The sequence below is a fragment of the Saccopteryx bilineata genome, chromosome 4 (genome assembly GCF_036850765.1).
Source record: "Saccopteryx bilineata isolate mSacBil1 chromosome 4, mSacBil1_pri_phased_curated, whole genome shotgun sequence".
In the NCBI taxonomy this organism is placed as follows: Eukaryota; Metazoa; Chordata; class Mammalia; order Chiroptera; family Emballonuridae; genus Saccopteryx; species Saccopteryx bilineata.
In genome coordinates this window covers 2,814,099-2,832,113 of record NC_089493.1, presented here as the reverse complement: position 1 = coordinate 2,832,113, position 18,015 = coordinate 2,814,099, and positions in this window count along the sequence as shown.

Genomic DNA, 18,015 nt, shown 5'->3' with positions numbered 1-18,015 from the left:
GAGGCGCCCATCTGCTTCTCTACCCCTCCCCGTCTCCTTCCTCTCTGTCTCTCTCTTCCCCTCCCACAGTGAGGCTCCACTGGAGCAAAGATGGCCCGGGCGCTGGGGATGGCTCTGTGGCCTCTGCCTCAGGCGCTAGAATGGCTCTGGATGCAACAGAGCGACGCCCCAGAGGGGCAAAGCATCGCCCCCTGGTGGGCATGCTGGGTGGATCCCGGTCAGGTGCATGCGGGAGTCTGTCTGACTGCCTCCCCGTTTCCAGCTTCGGAAAAATGAAAAAAAAAAACAAAAAAACCCAAAAGGAATGTGTATCTTCGAGAGAGACCCTGGCCAGGCTTGCAGAGGCCACCACTTCCTGGCTGGCATCCTGAGGAAGCACTGAGCTTGGTGCTTGGTGCTTGGTGCAGAGCCCGACCCATTGCAGCACCTCACTGGATGGTGATGGGAGGCCCATTGCCTCCCCCAAAGCCACACCTCCCCCAGACCCATCAGCGGGAATCCCAGGGGCCCCGAATATCTACCATGACTCCGGGAGTATCTGGCCATGGGGCGGGGTCAGCCCATGAATGCTGGGTTCTTTTGACCCTGGCCTAGCTCCTGCGCTTTCTTTTCCTGTTCAGGCCTCAACCAGGATCCATCTCTGGGTCCAAAGCCCTGACCTGGGCAGTATGACAGGGAACTTACTTCCCTGGTCCTGAGCTCTCCCTGCCCCTTGCTCATATTCCTCCTGCCCCCCCAAGGCAATTTCCTCTGCTGGACCCTGATAGGGCCATTCCCAGCCCTCCTCTCTCTCCCGGCTCCCTGCCCACACTTGGTCCTCCAGGCCCTGACCCTATGGACAGGGTGCTGCTGCCCAGCAGGAAGCAGGGACTCCCAGAGCCCGGCAGTCACCAAACAGGGACTCCCAGAGCCCGGCGGTCACCAAACAGCAGGTGTGACCTCTGGGAGGCTGACCCTGGCACATGTGTTTCTGGTGCCCTCCTGGGAACAGCATTCCACCAGGCTGGACACACACATTCTGCTCAGGCCTGAACTGGGGAACTCCCAGAGCCCCCGGGGTCAGCTGGGAACCTGGGCGTGTGTCTGGATTCTGCACCCCTAGGGTCTGGTCCGGGACAGGTCTTCTGTGTCTGCCAAACGTACTCCAGGAACGGGGTAGATTGGAGCACCTCTGGCTGCTTAGAGACACCTGGCAAAGTGCACTTCTGGGTGCTGAGAAGGGGGAGCAGTGCAAGGGGCCATTAGGGGAGTCTCGAGTTCCGAGACTAACAGGGGTGCTGCAGGTGCTCGACAGAGGTCCAGTTACCTGTTTTCTGTTGCTTCATGTTGCTGGGGACTAGGTTCACTGGAGCCAACCAATTTTTTTTTAATGACTACATTTTTATTTTATTTTTTTTAAATTTTTTAAATTTTTATTTTTTTACAGAGAGAGACTCAGAGAGAAGGATAGACAGGGACGGAGAGAGATGAGAAGCATCAATCATCAGTTTTTCTTTTTTTTTTGCATTTTTCTGAAGCTGGAAACGGGGAGGCAGTCAGACAGACTCCCGCATGCGCCCGACTGGGATCCACCTGGCACGCCCACCAGGGGGCAATGCTCTGCCCATCCAGGGCGTCACTCTGTCGTGACCAGAGCCACTCTAGCGCCTGGGGCAGAGGCCAAGGAGCCATCCCCAGCGCCCAGGCCATCTTTTGCTCCAATGGAGCCTCGGCTGCGGGAGGGGAAGAGAGAGACAGAGAGGAAGGAGAGGGGGAGGGGTGGAGAAGCAGATGGGCGCCTCCCTGTGTGCCCTGGCCGGGAATCGAACCCGGGACTTCTGCACGCCAGGCCGACGCTCTACCACTGAGCCAACCGGCCAGGGCCAATCATCAGTTTTTCATTGAGACGCCTTAGTTGTTCATTGATTGCTTTCTCATATGTGCCTTGACCGTGGGCCTTCAGCAGACTGAGTGACCCCTTGCTCGAGCCAGTGACCTTGGGTGCAAGCTGGTGAGCCTCGCTCAAACTAGATGAGCCCACGCTCAAGCTGGTGACCTCAGGGTCTCGAACCTGGGTCCTCCGCATCCCAGTCCGACGCTCTATCCACTGCGCCACCACTTGGTCAGGCCAATTTTGCTCTTTGAAGAAGACACTCGTCAGTGTTTGGCATGAAAAAACACCACTGCTGGATTTTCTGGCACCTCCAAACATTAGGAGATGCTTATTGAAGCCAGGCTGGGTGTGAAGTCCCTGTTTTGGTCCAGGCTGCTGCAGTGTCTGCTCGCCTCTGACCCAGAGTCCAGCCTGAGGCTGGCATGGAGGAGGTGGCAGCACGTGCTTGTTGAATGACTAAATGACTCGGATAGGGAAGTGTTCCTCGAATGGAGGTTATGAGAAGTTGAGAGGAGCAGGAGCAGAAGAATGGGCCACATTAGGCTGTTAGGGTGTAACTCTCTCACACCCTTGCAAGAAGGGTGCAATTTAAAATTTTATATTTATTTAAGACCCAGCCAGATAGCTTGGTTGGTTAGAGCATTGTCCTGATAGGCATAGGTTGTGGGTTTGATTCCTAGTCAGGGCACATACAGGAACAGAGTGATGTTTTTGTCTGTCTGTCTGTCTCCCTCTCGAAATAAAAATTAAAACATTTAACAATAAACCTGACCAGGCAGTGTTGCAGTGGATAGAGCGTTGGACTGGGATGCTAAGGACCCAGGTTCGAAACCTCAAGGTCACTGGATTAAGCACCAGGTCACCGGCTTGAGTGTGGGATCATAGACAGGACCCCATGGTTGCTGGCTTGAGCCCAAGGTCACTGGCTTGAGCCCAAGGTCGCTGGCTTGAGCAAGGGGTCACTTGCTCTGCTGTAGCTTCCCCCACCCCCGCCCGGTTAAGGCACATATAAGAAAGCAATCAATGAACAACTAAGGTGCCACCAACAAAGAATTGATGCTTCCCATCTCTCTCCTTTCCTGTCTGTCTGTCCCTCTCTCTTTCTGTCTATTATTTAAAAAAACAAAAACAAAAACATTATCAATAAAATGCAAGCCCACCTTGATCAATCCCATTTAATCTTGCCTCCTCCTGGTGTGTTAGCTAGTCCATTCTGCTGTGTGTTTTGCTAGACGTCCTGTGTGTTACTTACATACAGGCACATGCCTGTGCAATCACACGGTCTGAGTTTTGTGCCTGTGTGCATGTTTATTTTTTTTAAAAGATTTTATTTATTCATTATAGAAAGGAGAGAGAGAGAGAGAGAGAGAGAGAGAAGGGGGGAGCAGAAAGCATCAACTCCCATGTGTGCCTTGACCAGGTAAGCCCAGGGTTTTGAACCGGCAACCTCAGCATTTCCAGGTTGACACTTATCCACTGCGCCACCACAGGTCAGTGTGTGCATGTTTATAAACTCAAATGGTGCTGCCCTGTATGTTTCATCCTGTGAACTGCTTTTCCCTTTAAGCAAATTAAATCTTGGAGATCTTGTCCTAGCAGGATGTAGAGCAGGGATCCCCAAACTCTTTACACAGGGGGCCAGTTCACTGTCCCTCAGATCATTGGAGGGCCGAACTATAAAAAAAAACTATGAACAAATCCCTATGTACACTGCACATATCTTATTTTAAAGTAAAAATACAAAACAGGAACAAATACAATATTTAAAATAAAGAACAAGTAAATTTAAATCAACAAACTGACCAGTATTTCAATGGGAACTATGGGCCTGCTTTTGGCTAATGAGATGGTCAATGTCCGGTTCCATATTTGTCACTGCTAGCCATAACAAGTGATATGACGCTGCTTCTGGAGCCGTGACGCGTGCGGCTCGCATCACTGGAAGTAGTACTGTACGTGAGCAATGCCGCGCTTTGCTGGCCACCAATGAAAGAGGTGTCCCTTCCAGAAGTGCAGTGGGGGCCAGATAAATGACCTTAGGAGGCCACATGTGGCCTGCGGGCCGTAGTTTGGGGATCCCTGATGTAGAGACTCTACATTATTTTTTTTATTTTAATTTTAATTGAATTTAGAAAGAGAAAGAGAGAAACCTGGGTTTGCTGTTACATTTATTTATGTATTCATTGGTTGATTCTTGTATGTGCCCTGACCGGGGATCGAACCTGCAACTTCGGCACATCAGGACAAGTGCTCTAACCAACTGAGCTAACCAGCCAGGACCAAGATTCTACCCTCTACCTTGTGACCTGCAGGTGGCCACGACAGGCTCACTTTCTAGGTGAGGAAGTGGAGGCTCAGGGAGGTCACGGTGATTTGCCCAGGGTTCCCACCCACCGAGTGAGGGTTGGGGTCTGGTGGGGACTGAGGGGGGCAGGCGTAGAGGTGAGTGTGGGGCATGAAGAAGAAGTGGGAGGTGAAGGGGGACCAAGACTAGAGTCCCCAAACGCCAGAGGGAGGAAGTTGGGGCCTCTGGGATCTCGGTGATTCGGGCGTGATACCAAGGGCTCCTGCCGGACGCCCAGAGATGGCGCACGTGCTTCGAGCCACATGCTGTCCCTCCTCCAGCCTCGGGTGTCTGGGTGCTCAGGCTGGGAGAGGACTGAGGGAGGCCCTGCCTCCCAGGACAAGTCCGAGGAGCCCCCTTCCATGCCTGGTGGGCCCAGGCGCAGGGTCAGGTCCTGCTGTCACATCCCCTGCGGGAGAGCATCAGCTCTCAGCCATGACACCAGCTCTGGGTGGTCTCTGCTGGGCACCTGTCCCCTAGGACTTGGGTCAGGGCAAGGCACATGCCAGAGAGGCCGGGCCACCTGGGCAGGCTGCGGGTATGTGACCTGCTGAGCATCCCAGAAGGTCTCAATCAGGGCAGCTTTCACAGGAAGAGGAAGCCCAGAGGAAGTGGCCTCCAGCCTCCTCACTCGCTGTTTCCTCCTGACTCACTGCTGGCCTGCCCACGGGCTCGCCAGAAGTGACCGAGTTACTCCAAGCTTAGGGGCACCTGCCGGTCACGGGCCTCACCCCATTGTCCCTGGATGGGCCTTTCTCAGCTGACAACCCCCCCCCACCCCCCCTCTGCTTTGGTTGAGAGGCCAGGGCAGCGCTCAGGGTGGGGGTGGGGTGGGTCAGTGTGGGGAGGGCGCGGCCTGGGTGTGTGTGTTCACGGTGCCAATGCTTGAACAGCGTCCTTGGCCTGGTTTCCCCAGTGCTGTGCCCCACCTCACCACTTTGTGCCTGTCTCCTAGGAGGTGCCCGGCTTTTTCACAAGGCCACTTACGCCCAGCGGCTAAAAGGCACCAATGCCAGCAGGTTCTGCTGCCCACATTCCATCCCAAAGGGTCCCAGGGAGGAGCGCACTACCCCACAGGGCCTTGGGGGCTCAGTCTGCAGTCCCCACCCCGCCCCGCCCCACCCGGTGCCCCAGGACGTGGGGCCCTGACAGGCTGCCTCTGGTCCTCCAGGCCTTGAACCCCGTGCAGCGGAGACCCTCACGCCTACCTCCCCTGTGAACCTGGGTCAGACAGGAGCCGCTGGGCGGTGCTGACTGTGGTTGTCATTCTGGGGTGCAGCAGTGCCCCTGCTTTCTGAGCCAACTGCCCCGTCCCATTCTGTGGGGCTCACTCACAGTTGGGGTTCTCAACGTGGTTGCATTGAGACTTTCGCTGTGTCAAACACCACTGATGCTTCAGGTGCTAAATAAACTCTTCACAGCAAGTAGACGGGGTTTCTACCGCACCTCTGTGTCCCTGGGCTGGGGACCAGCTCCGGCCCAGCCGTGTTTCATTCAGACTCTACCCAGTTCCTTCTTCCTGGATTGTTTTGAATTGACCCAAGGAAGTTTTTTTTTTTTTTTTTTCTTTTCAAGTACAAAAGCCAGACTCTCACACCCAGGAATTTGAGTCATCCAGGCGGTGATCCAGAAGAAGTGGATTTCAGTTGGGGAGGTGCAGCCAGGGAGCGCTCAGAGCTGGCAGACTTAGGGTGCCTCCTCCAGGAGCACAGGGGAGACATGGTGAGGTTCCAGAGGGGCTGGGCACATGGGGCGGGGGCGGCCACAGCCCACTCTGAGGGGTGCACGCCCCACCTTCACCCGAGACAAGAAGAGAAATCCCCCGTGGAGTCAGATCCCACCCTTGTTGACCTGTGGTTCCGTGGGGGAGAGGTCTTCCAGAAAGGGGTGCTGATGGCTGTCAACCCTGTGCTCCAGAGAGGGCAAAAACCCCCACAGGGTAAACCCACCCGGAAAGCGGTGAACTGGTCGACCACAGGGCAGCCGGTTCCCAGGGGACTGTGCCAGTCCGTCCCTATCAAAGGAGAGCCTGGCACAGGCAGAGTCAGCAACAAAGGATGCTTTGTTCACCTGTTAAAATAAACACTTCCCCTGGATATTTACTCCCGGACGCGAATGTAATATGGGGTGTAAGTTACTCTTTAACAGGAGACTTGATCCAGGCCACCAAGCTCTCCTGAACTAATTTCCTGGGATGAAGGGTGTTCCTACCGCCAGCCCACCAGGCGTCTATCAGGCACCCCCTCACCAGTCAGGGAGAAGCTGTGTGCTGCTGTCCCTGGGACCCGAGTTTGCCCTGAGAACCCACGAGTCCCGGGGCGGGGGGACCCTCAGCCCTCCCTGAAGAAACCCGCAGAGCTGAAGGTGAATCCTCAACTGTGGGAGGGCAGAGAAACTAGAGGCTTTCAGAGTTGTTTTCTTCTGTGAGGTGAGAAACCTGTCTGTTCAGTTTCCCCTCTGAAATAACACCAGTTCTGGGGCTCCTGTTGGGAGGAAGGGGGCACCCTGACGACCGGGCCCAGCTCACACGCACACAGCATTGCCCCTGAGACCTTGGACTTCTAGGTCAGACTCGCCGGGCTGACATACTAGGATACGTCCATCTTGAAAGGTTAAATGAAACTTTAAGAACTTGGGGCTTGACAAACCGAAACTGGAAACCCAGATGGGATTTCAGGGAGGGCGTGATAGGATCAGAGTGTCATGCAGGGAAACTGGCTCCCACAGTCCCCACTGGTCACGCCGACTGGTCAAGGGTGGACAGTCACTTGGCCCAAAGGCAGCTCAAGGCTGGCTAGGACCTACAGCCAGCTGCAAACCAGAAGCTGGGCCAGGCCCGGGGAGCTCGGTGGGTTGGAGCGTTTGTCCTGATGTGTCAAGGTTGCGGGTTCAATCTCTGGTCAGGACACAGACAAGAATCAACCAAGGACAGCATGAATGGATGGAACAAGTTGATGTTTCTCTCTCTCTCTCTCTCTGTTTCTGTCTCTCCCTTCTTCTCTCTGTAAAAATCAATTAAAACAAAAAAACAAGCAAATAACCAGCTGGGCTAATCGATGTCCCCCTCAGGTATTCGGACCAGGAGGATAAATGCCCATGAGAGGAATGTAACAGCAGCAAAACATCCCATAGGAGCCACAGGGGTCCCACATGAGGTCATGACAGGAGGGAGGGGAGAGTGGGGGCAGGGGCAGGGGCAGAGGGACAGGCAGGAGGGAGGACAAATGCTGGCAGGGGGAGGCCTGTGGCCCCGGAGGGACAGGGAAAGCCACCATCTCTTTGACCCAATTCTGGGTTCCAGGAGGCCCAGTATCTGTGATGTGACTTCCTCCAGTTCCCTGGGGACCCTCTGTCCTGCCTGGGCGGATGTGAGTGGACAAGCCATGTGAGAACATCTCAGGATGGACGTCTGTGGAAACCAGAGTGCACTCCTCTTCCGGCCGGCCTCGGTTCACAGGCAGGCGGGGAACAGGAGGGGTGGCGGCGGGGTGGGTGCGTCACCTGCACAGGGAAAGGATGGCCTTCCGCCGCGAGTCTAGCGTGCTCAGACGTCTGTTTTGGGTGAACGGCAGGGGTGCTGGGGCCTGGCTGTTGGTCGACAGGCGGGTGGGGGTGGGGGTGGGGAGGGGTGCGGAGAAGCCTGGCTCCTGAAGAAAGTGAGTCTCCTGTGAGGGGCCTGGTGACACAGGGACAGTTCATGTGGGGGAAGCACACAGGGGCAGTTTTGGTCCTTGCTGATATTAGCGACATCTTCATTAATATATACATTCGACCACAACTGAGGACTGAAAGAGAGCCTGTTTCCTGCAGAAAGGCAGGACCCCTGATGCCCAGGCAGATGCCCAGTTCAGCTTGCTGGCTGGACACACGGGCAGCTGGCATGCAGCGAGCCCTCCCTGCTCTCACCGCAGGCACAGGTGGAGGGGGGCCGCTGGAATGCTCCCAGCCTTTATCAGGGGCCCGGTGGGCCTAGCAGGTGGGGAGGGCAGGGAGGCGAGTGTTCAGATGCAGTTTCCTGATGGTCTGAAGCGGACAGGAGGGTTTTCTGTTTGAGGGAGCGCGCTGTGCCCTGGGAAACTGTACTAGGAGAGCCTGCTGTGCACTGGGAAACTGTACTAGGAGAGCCTGCTGTGCACTGGGAAACTGTACTAGGAGAGCCTGCTGTGCACTGGGAAACTGTACTAGGAGAGCCTGCTGTGCACTGGGAAACTGTACTAGGAGAGCCTGCTGTGCACTGGGAAACTGTACTAGGAGAGCCTGCTGTGCACTGGGAAACTGTACTAGGAGAGCCTGCTGTGCACTGGGAAACTGTACTAGGAGAGCATGCTGTGCACTGGGAAACTGTACTAGGAGAGCATGCTGTGCACTGGGAAACTGTACTAGGAGAGCCTGCTGTGCACTGGGAAACTGTACTAGGAGAGCCTGCTGTGCACTGGGAAACTGTACTAGGAGAGCCTGCTGTGCCCACTTCGGGTTCACCAACGATGGTGCTGCAGGCGGCTAACCGCTTTGCAGGAGACTTTGCTCCCAGTTTCCTTGAGAGGCAGGCTCTTCCGGGACGGGACGGTGGGTTTTGAACTTGGGTGTGGTCAGTTCTCCGGGTTGGCTCCTGAAAGCTCAGGCCCTGAGCCCCACCTGCAGCCGCTGCTGCAGCCCCAGGATCCCACCTTGAGAACTGAGCAACCCTCTGTCCTGGGAAGGGACATGTGGGAGCCCCTCTCCTGACTACGCTGGCGGGTGGTGCTCGGGCTCCGGAAAGGCTCTGTGCTGTGAGCCCAGAGTTCCCGCTTCCTTCCTGTGGGGGTGGGGTGGGGCAGAGCTGTCCTGTGGGGAGGGGGTCTTGGCAGGGTGCAGGGCCTAGCGAGTGGGGACCCCGCATCAGGTAGTGGGCAGAGGCTTGGTGGCCAGTGGCGCCTCCACGCTCAGGGTGGACTTCATTGCCGCTCAGGCCCCTGGGTCGGTGCACAGCAGGCCACGGTGCTGGTTTCCCTGGAAAAGCCACTCGGTGTCAGGCTAGAGATGCAAACGAGGCTCCTCCCTGCCCCATTTCAGAGTAGAGACAGCCCGCCCTTCAGAGCGGAGTCTGTGCTCAGTCCTGCCATTGTGCACAGCAGCGAGGCCATCCCCACAGCCGGCCCTTTGTGGGGCGTTGGCGGGCCTCCTGCTCGTCTCCTGGATACTTCAGGACACTACTAGGACCATCGTGACGTTCCCAAGCCACAGGCTGGGAATATCAAGTCACCGGAGGGAGGTGCTTTGCCAGGACAGGTGTGGTGGCCAGATCCCCGTGGGGGGGGGGGCGCAGACTGTGAATTGCTCCAGGAGAGAAGGGCACAGAGGTCCCCGGAGGTGCGTGCTGCCTGCACTGTGGGGACATGTTCAGTCTGTTCTCGACTCAGCTAGAGGACTGTGCCCATCACCTCCACGGTCCCAATTTTAATGCACAGGCCCCATTCAAAGGCAGACTGCCTGATTCTGAACCCTGGCTCTCTGCTAACTAGTTTGGTCACTAGCTAGTTATCCTCTAATGCAAGCTAGTTAATCATCCTGTCTGGGCCGCCACTTCTCATCTCTGAAATGGGTGTCAGTAGCTCACAGGGTAGGGGGCAGGTTAAGTGGGTGTTGAGCAGACCAGGGCCTGGCACAGGGCACTCAGGACCTGCAGGCTGTAGAGACAAAACCCCACCGAGGGCGGCAGGAGCCATACCCTCCAGAGCTCCAAGTGGGACACAGGGATCCCTGGGACATAGTCACAAGAAGGCTCCCTTGAGGCTAAGTTAAAGCACATTGTAAGTTACATCTTCAGCTGCCCGGCCATGTTCTCCTCCCTCCGCCTCTCTGGTCCTCCGGAGCATGAGGCCAGGACGGGAGGAATGCATGGCTTTTAGGACCAAAATCCTGCTTGGACTTCCAGAAACAGACGGTTCCCTCCTGCAGGTAAGGTCAAAGGGCCTCTCTGCTGCTGCAGCCCGCCTCCTGTCCCTCCTCTTTGCCCCCCGACGCTCCTTTGAACAGGTCCCCTCCACGCCCGTGTCCAGCACAGTTCCAGGCACAGGCACCACATCTGTGCTGTCATCCACAGGCAGCCTTGTGACAATCCACTTGCAGCAAACGCTGGCTCCACCTACTGGCCACCCTGAGACACAACCTGCTTGTTCCCAAATCCCAGAGGAATTCGGAGTTTGACTGTGTTCTGAGGACAGGAAGTCACTTGGTGCAGCAGGACAACTGATTTGTTCCACGTCTTGAGTCACGATTGGTCCCTGGCAAAATCTCCAGGGGGTAGGTGGGTTGATCTTTGACATCCTCCAGCTGCCGTGGGTCACTATTTGCAAAGTGCTGCTGCATCAGGCAGCCAGAACCCTCAACCTCAGCTAAGTTCCCCTCACAAGGGAGATCCCAAAAGACAACCTGGCCGGCCAGCTCAGCTGGTTAGAGCGTCGTCCTGATACACAGGGTCGTGGGTCAGTTCCCTGGTCAGAACACTTGTAAGCATCAACCCCTGGCCACTCAGATGGCTGAGTAGACAGACTGTTGGCCTAGCGCGCTGAGGTCAGGGGTTTGATCCCCGGTCAGGGCACCTATGAGAGGCAACCAATGAGTGCACAACTAAATGGAGCAACTGAGTGGAACGAGTTGATGCTTCTCTCTCTCAAATCAAAGAAGAAAAAAAAATCAATGAATGCATGACTAAGAACATATTGATTTCTCTCTAAAACCAATTAATTAATAAAATTTAAAAGAAATCCCAAAGACCCTTCGCCCCATTCTTCTCAAGGTGTGGTACAGGCACCTGACCAGTTCGTGGTGGGCGATAACCACCTTTATTGACAATTTTTATTAACCCAGGTGATTGCAATTGCAGGAACCCGCAGGTAATAAGGGGACACGCTCCTGGGACTGACACACCACCCCTTTTGTCACCTTCCAGGGCCACTTCCCCTGATCTTCACCTTCTCCCCTCTGCACTAGATTCAGACTCCCGGAGTCCCAAGTCCTTGCCCAGCTCTGGCTGGGTGACCTTTGGAACATCATGGTGGATGTGGGGCTCTGGTGGGTGCTGTTCTTTGTACAATCAGTGGTTTTCCAAGTGTGGTCCCTGAGCATCAGCATGTCCTGGGAACTTATAAGAAATACCAGTTCGCCTGACCGGGCGGTGGCGCAGTGGATAGAGCGTCGGACTGCGATGAGGAGGACCCAGGTTCGAGACCGCGAGGTCGCCAGCTTGAGCACGGGCTCATCTGGGTTGAGCAAAGCTCACCAGCTTGGACCCAAGGTTGCTGGCTTGAGCAATGGGTCACTTGGTCTGCTGTAGCCCCACGGTCAAGGCACATATGAGAAAGCAATCAATGAACAACTAAAGTGCCACAACAAAAAACTGATGATTGATGCTTCTCATGTCTCTCTCTGTTCCTGCCTGTCTGTCCCTATCTATCCCTCTCTCTGACTCTCGCTCTGTCTCTGAAAAAAAAAAAAAGAAATACTAGTTCTCAGGCCCCGCCCAGACCAACAGAGTTGGCAAGACTGGGGCCCACCAGGCCTTGTTAGCAGCCCTCATGGTGATTCTGAGGAAGGTCGTTTTGAGAACAGATGGCCCACTTGATTACTAAGACAGGGTCTTTCTGAACCATGGCGCCCATTTACCTCCTGGAGGCCAAACACTCATCCAAAGAAGATCCTTCCCCACCTGCAACAACGCCCCATGGGGCTATCCATGCTTTCAGAATTCTTCCCTGAGCCAACGAAGTGAGGTAATCACCGAGGCTGACATTGATCCCACTGCATAAAAGAAAAAACAGATGCCTGACCAGGTGCTGGTGCAGGGATAGAGCATCAGACTGAGACGCTGAGGACCCAGGTTCGAAACCCCAAGGTCGCCAGTTTGAGCACGGGCTCATCTGGTTTGACCAAGGCCCACCAGCTTGAACCCAAGGTCACTGGCTCGAGCAAGGGGTTACTCGGTCTGTTGTAGCCCCCCAGTCAAAGCACATATGAGAAAGCAATCACTGAGAAACTAAGGAGCCACAACAAAGAATTGATGCTCCTCATCTCTCTCCCTTCCAGTCTGTCTGTTCCTCTGTCACTGTCAAAAAAAAAAGAAAAAACAGAGGCCCAGAAACCCCACAGGGCCTGACCTGTCGTGGCACAGTGGATGGAGCATCGACTTGGATGCTGAGGTACCAGTTTCAAGGTCCTGGGATTACCTGGTCAAAGAACATGTGACAAGTAATCAAACAGCTAAAGTGAAGCAACTATGAATTGATACTTCTTGCTCCCTCTCCCCTCTCTGTAGAATAAAATCTTAAACAAAAAACACCAATGTCACCCTTAGGTGGTGGTCATCTGTCAGGCACCGACCATGTGTCAGCACCAGACCTGTCATTACACACTGGAGATAGAGGGGAAAAACAGGGAAGGAAACAGCCAGACACTGGGACAGAGGCCATCATTTGTTTGACAGCCAGACCCTTCACAGACCTGCAAGGAACCAGATTTATTTATTTATTTTTCTGAAGCTGGAAATGGGGAGAAACAGTCAGACAGACTCCCGCATGCACCCGACTGGGATCCACCCGGCATGCCCACCAGGGAACGATGCTCTACCCCTCCGGGGTGTCGCTCTGTCGCGACCAGAGCCACTCTAGCCCCTGGGGCAGAGGCCAAGGAGCCATCCCCAGCGCCCGGGCCATCTTTGCTCCAAGGAGCCCTGTTGCGGGAGGGGAAGAGAGAGACAGAGAGGAAGGAGAGGGGGAGGGGTGGAGAAGCAGATAGGCGCTTCTCCTGTGTGCCCTGGCTGGGAATCGAACCCAGGACCTCTGCATGCCAGGCCGACGCTCTACCACTGAGCCAACCGGCCAGGGCCCAGATTTATTTATTTATTTATTTATTTAATTTATTTATTTCTGAAGCTGGAAACGGGGAGAGACAGTCAGACAGACTCCCGCATGCGCCCGACCAGGATCCACCCGGCACGCCCACCAGGGGCGACGCTCTGCCCACCAGGGGGCAATGCTCTGCCCCTCCGGGGCGTCGCTCTGCTGCGACCAGAGCCACTCCAGTGCCTGGGGCAGAGGCCAAGGAGCCATCCCCAGCGCCCGGGCCATCTTTGCTCCAATGGAGCCTCGGCTGCAGGAGGGGAAGAGAGAGACAGAGAGGAAGGAGGGGGTGGGGGTGGAGAAGCAAATGGGCGCTTCTCCTATGTGCCCTGGCCGGAAATCGAACCCGGGTCCCCCGCACGCCAGGCCGACGCTCTACCGCTGAGCCAACCGGCCAGGGCCCCAGATTTATTTTTTTAAAGTGAGGCAATAATGAGACGGACTCCCACAGGTGCCCTGACCAGGATCCACCCAGCAACCCATCTGTGGCTGATGTTTGAATCAACCAAGCTATCCAAAGTGCCTGGAGCCAACACTCAAATCAATCGAGGCACTGGCTGCAGGAGGGGAAGAGGGAGAAAGGGGGAGAGGGAAGTGGAGAGAAGCAGATGGTTGCTTTTCATATGTGCCCTGATCAGGAAGCAAACCTGGATGTCCACATGCCAGGCCGACACTCTATCCACTGAGCAAACCAGCCAGGGCCACAACCAGATTTCAAATTGGACTCACTTCTAATCCAAGCCTACTGCTTTAGAATTTTTTTAAAAAAATACATTTCTAGAGGTTTTGGTCATTGTTTTAGACGAACAAAACTATTATAAAGTATTGTATTTGATATTAGCCAAACTAGAAGGGTGACTTTTTTTTTTTTAACAGAGAGAGAGAGTCAGAGAGAGGGATAAACAGGGACAGACAGAAAGGGAGAGAGATGAGAAGCATCAATCATTAGTTTTTTGTTGTGCATTGCAACACCTTAGTTGTTCATTGATTGCTTTCTCATATGTGCCTTGACTATGGGCCTTCAGCAGACCGAGTAACCCCTTGCTCGAGCCAGCGACCTTGCTAAGCTGGTGAGCTTTTGCTCAAACCAGATGAGCCCACGCTCAAGCTGGCGACCTCGGGGTCTCGAACTTGGGTCCTTCCACATCCCAGTCCAACGCTCTATCCACTGCACCACCGCCTGGTCAGGCAAGGGCAAGTGACTTTTAAAATATCGTGTACTTTGCCTTCTAATAGACTTTCTGATGAAATTTTATCATGTGATCTAATACGACCTTATTTCTAAAATTGTCTTATTTATTGATTTTAGAGAAAGAAAGGTAGGGAGATGGAATAAGAGAGACTGTGTGCAAGACACGAACACTGACCTGTTCCTCTATGTGCCCCAACCAGGGATCAAACCAGCAACCTCTGCACTTCAGGATGATGCTCTAAACAGCCAACTGACCCATCTGGCCAGGGCTATTTATTATTAGAGAGAGAGACAGAGACATTAACTCACTGTTCCTCCCATTCATGCCAGCATTGGCTGATTCTTTTTTTTTTTTTTTTTTTTTGTATTTTTCTGAAGCTGGAAACGGGGAGAGACAGACAGACTCCCGCATGTGCCCGACAGGGATCCACCTGGCACGCCCCCCAGGGGCGACGCTCTGCCCACCAGGGGGCGATGCTTTGCCCCTCTGGGGCGTCGCTCTGCCACGACCAGAGCCACTCTAGCACCTGGGGCAGAGGCCAAGGAGCCATCCCCAGCGCCCGGGCCATCTTTGCTCCAATGGAGCCTCAGCTGTGGGAGGGGAAGAGAGAGACAGAGAGGAAGGAGGGGGAGGGGTGGAGAAGCAGATGGGCACTTCTCCTGTGTGCCCTGGCCGGGAATCGAACCCGGGTCCCCCGCACGCCAGGCCGACGCTCTACCGCTGAGCCAACCGGCCAGGGCCAGCATTGGCTGATTCTTATAAGTGCCCTGACTGGGGACCAAACCTGCAACCTCAGCATGCCAGGACGATGCTAAAACCAGCTGAGTGACCTGGCCAGCGCTCTAATGCTTTTCCGTACCTTCCCGTGCTATCCTCACCATAATTCTAAGTTAGAACTCCCAAATTATCACATCCACTTCCCAAAGGAGAACACAGAGGCGCACAGGTCACAGGAGTAAGTTAGGAGAACCACCTGTGTGACAAATTTATTAACACAGGACATCAGACAGGTGAGCGAAACCCTGATCTCTGACTCCTATGACCACCGAGATGCTGACTCTTCAGTTCCTCGGGACTCCTAAGGACGGACCTGCTCAGTGAGAGCTGGACTGCACCTGGTGCGTGACAAAGCTCTCGCTGAGGTCCGAGGGGCACACACGAGGGAGGGAGGAACATGAGCAGGCCGTGGTGTCTTACAGGTACATTTATTCATGCCAGCAAGGCGACGGCACTTCCACAACATACAGCGTGTCCCCTGTTCCCACCTAACAGAGCTGAGATTTACAGCCAGACGGACGCTCCACTTGCTGTGCGCTCCAGGCTCAGCTGGTTAGTGATGACCATGAGCAGGTGCGGGGCTCGAACCTTTTGAGAAACGTAATACAGATATGATTTAGGAAAGACAAGCTGAATGCAGTTTACTGTGCAAGCGTTAGCAAGTCAGGAAGTGTAAACCACGTTCAGTGCTATGAAGACGGATAGAGGCTGTTTCTATGTGGAACGCCTGGGAGTCTGAGTTTACGGGTGTGTGTGCACGCTGCTCACCTGCAGGCACAAAGATGGAGGGGTGGGGAAATGTCTTCTCCCCAAAGGTCAGGTCAGCCCTGATGTGCAGGACTCGAATGACCACAGTTTCCGTAGCATGGGAAACAAAGCAAAGACCTGTCCCAGCCCGGGCCCAAGTCCACGTGGTACTCTCCTGCAAACACACTGGGAGGGCAGCATGCTGGCCCAGCGACCTTGGCTTCCCTTCTGCTGGCGTCAGCTGCCTGACCGGTCCACTCTAGCACCCTGCCAGCAGGAGCTTTACTTGGCCCAGGGGGGTGAGCAGCGGTTTTTAATGTTCAGACCACAAGTGGAACTTCACGTTTGGAAGGACCCTCACTGAAGGCTCCTACATGTCCTGAACCACATGTCACCATCAAGTCAGGGCGCTGACACATCCTGTCCTGAGACAGTGTGATGGTTTTTTCATGCCCCCACCCATTTAAAAAGCAAAAATCTTACCTTTCATAGCTTTACTTCTTTTATCTAAAATAAAGAGAAAGAGAAATCGATCATATCAGTGCTTCACAAAAAGCCTACAGTAGATTCATTATGGAAATCAACATCGGCTGGAAGAGTTCATAGCTTGGGTAAAGCTGACACAGGTAGCTTCCAGAAAGCAGGAGTGAAGAAGTGGTAAAAGTCAAGAAGTGGTAAAATTCCTATCGCAGATGTGCTGTGAGCGGCTAACAGCCCTTCCGCATCCGCAGGGCTCTTTACTCCCCGCCACACCCCAAACTCCAGTCTTGCAATTAAAGTTCCTTTCTCTCTTTTTAATTTATTGATTTTTATTTTATTTTATTTTATTTTTTATTTTTATTTTTTTTGCATTTTTCTGAAGCTAGAAACAGGGAGAGACAGTCAGACAGACTCCCGCATGCGCCCGACCGGGATCCACCCGGCACGCCCACCAGGGGCGACGCTCTGTCCACCAGGGGGCGATGCTCTGCCCATCCTGGGCGTCGCCATGTTGCGACCCTCCTGGGTGTCGCCATGTTGCGACCAGAGCCACTCTAGCGCCTGGGGCAGAGGCCACAGAGCCATCCCCAGCGCCCGGGCCATCTTTGCTCCAATGGAGCCCTGGCTGCGGGAGGGGAAGAGAGAGACAGAGAGGAAGGCGCGGCGGAGGGGTGGAGAAGCAAATGGGCGCTTCTCCTATGTGCCCTGGCCGGGAATCGAACCCGGGTCCTCCGCACGCTAGGCCGACGCTCTACCGCTGAGCCAAACGGCCAGGGCCTAATTTATTGATTTTTAGAGAAGGAGAAAGAGGAGGGGAGGAGAGAGAAACATCGATTTGTTGTCCCACTTATACACTCATTGGTTGTTTCTTGTACGGGCCAACAGGGGATCAAACCCACAACTTCGGCACGTTGGGATGGTGCTCCCACCGAGCCTCCCGGCCAGGGCCCCTTTCCTCTTTTAACCAATCGTTTATTAATACATGATTTAGGTCCCACCTCTGCTCCACTGAGAACCAGATGGTTACCCTGCCATAACTTGTAGTGTGAAAATACTTCAAACACTCAGAACAATGGAAAAGAAACATAAAACACAATATACCATGACTTTACTCCCCAAATAGTTTAGTCTGCATTTCTTTTTTTTAAGATTTTGTTTATTGATTTTAGAGAGAGGAGGTGGGGAAGGAGCAGGAACTGTCAACTCCTAGTAGTTGCTTCCTGTCTGTGTCTTGACCAGGCAAGCCTGGAGTTTCAAACCAGCAACCGCAGCCTTCCAGGTTAACACTTTACCCACTGCACCACCACAGGTCAGGCAAGACTGCGTTTCTTAAAACTAAGGATATCTCAAAAAAAAACAACCCCCCCCCCAAAAAAAAAACCCCAACTAAGGATATCTCAGCCCTGACAGGTCAGCACAGTTGGTTAGAGCATCCTCCCAAAACAGCAAGGTTGTGGGTTCAACCCCTGGAAGGACACATACAGGAAGCAACAAAGGAATGCACAACTAAGTGGAATGGAATAGTAAATGAACAATTTCCCCTTCCCTCCCTCCCTCCCTCCCTCCCTCCTTTCCTCCCTCCCTCCCTCCCTCTTAAACCAATCAATTAGAAACAAACAGCAAAAACAACAACAAACTCCTGAGGCTATGTCCTGTGCATTTAAAATACCACTGCATATCCAAGAGAGTTCCCTGATATCCAGGTCTTATTCAAATTTCCCAGCA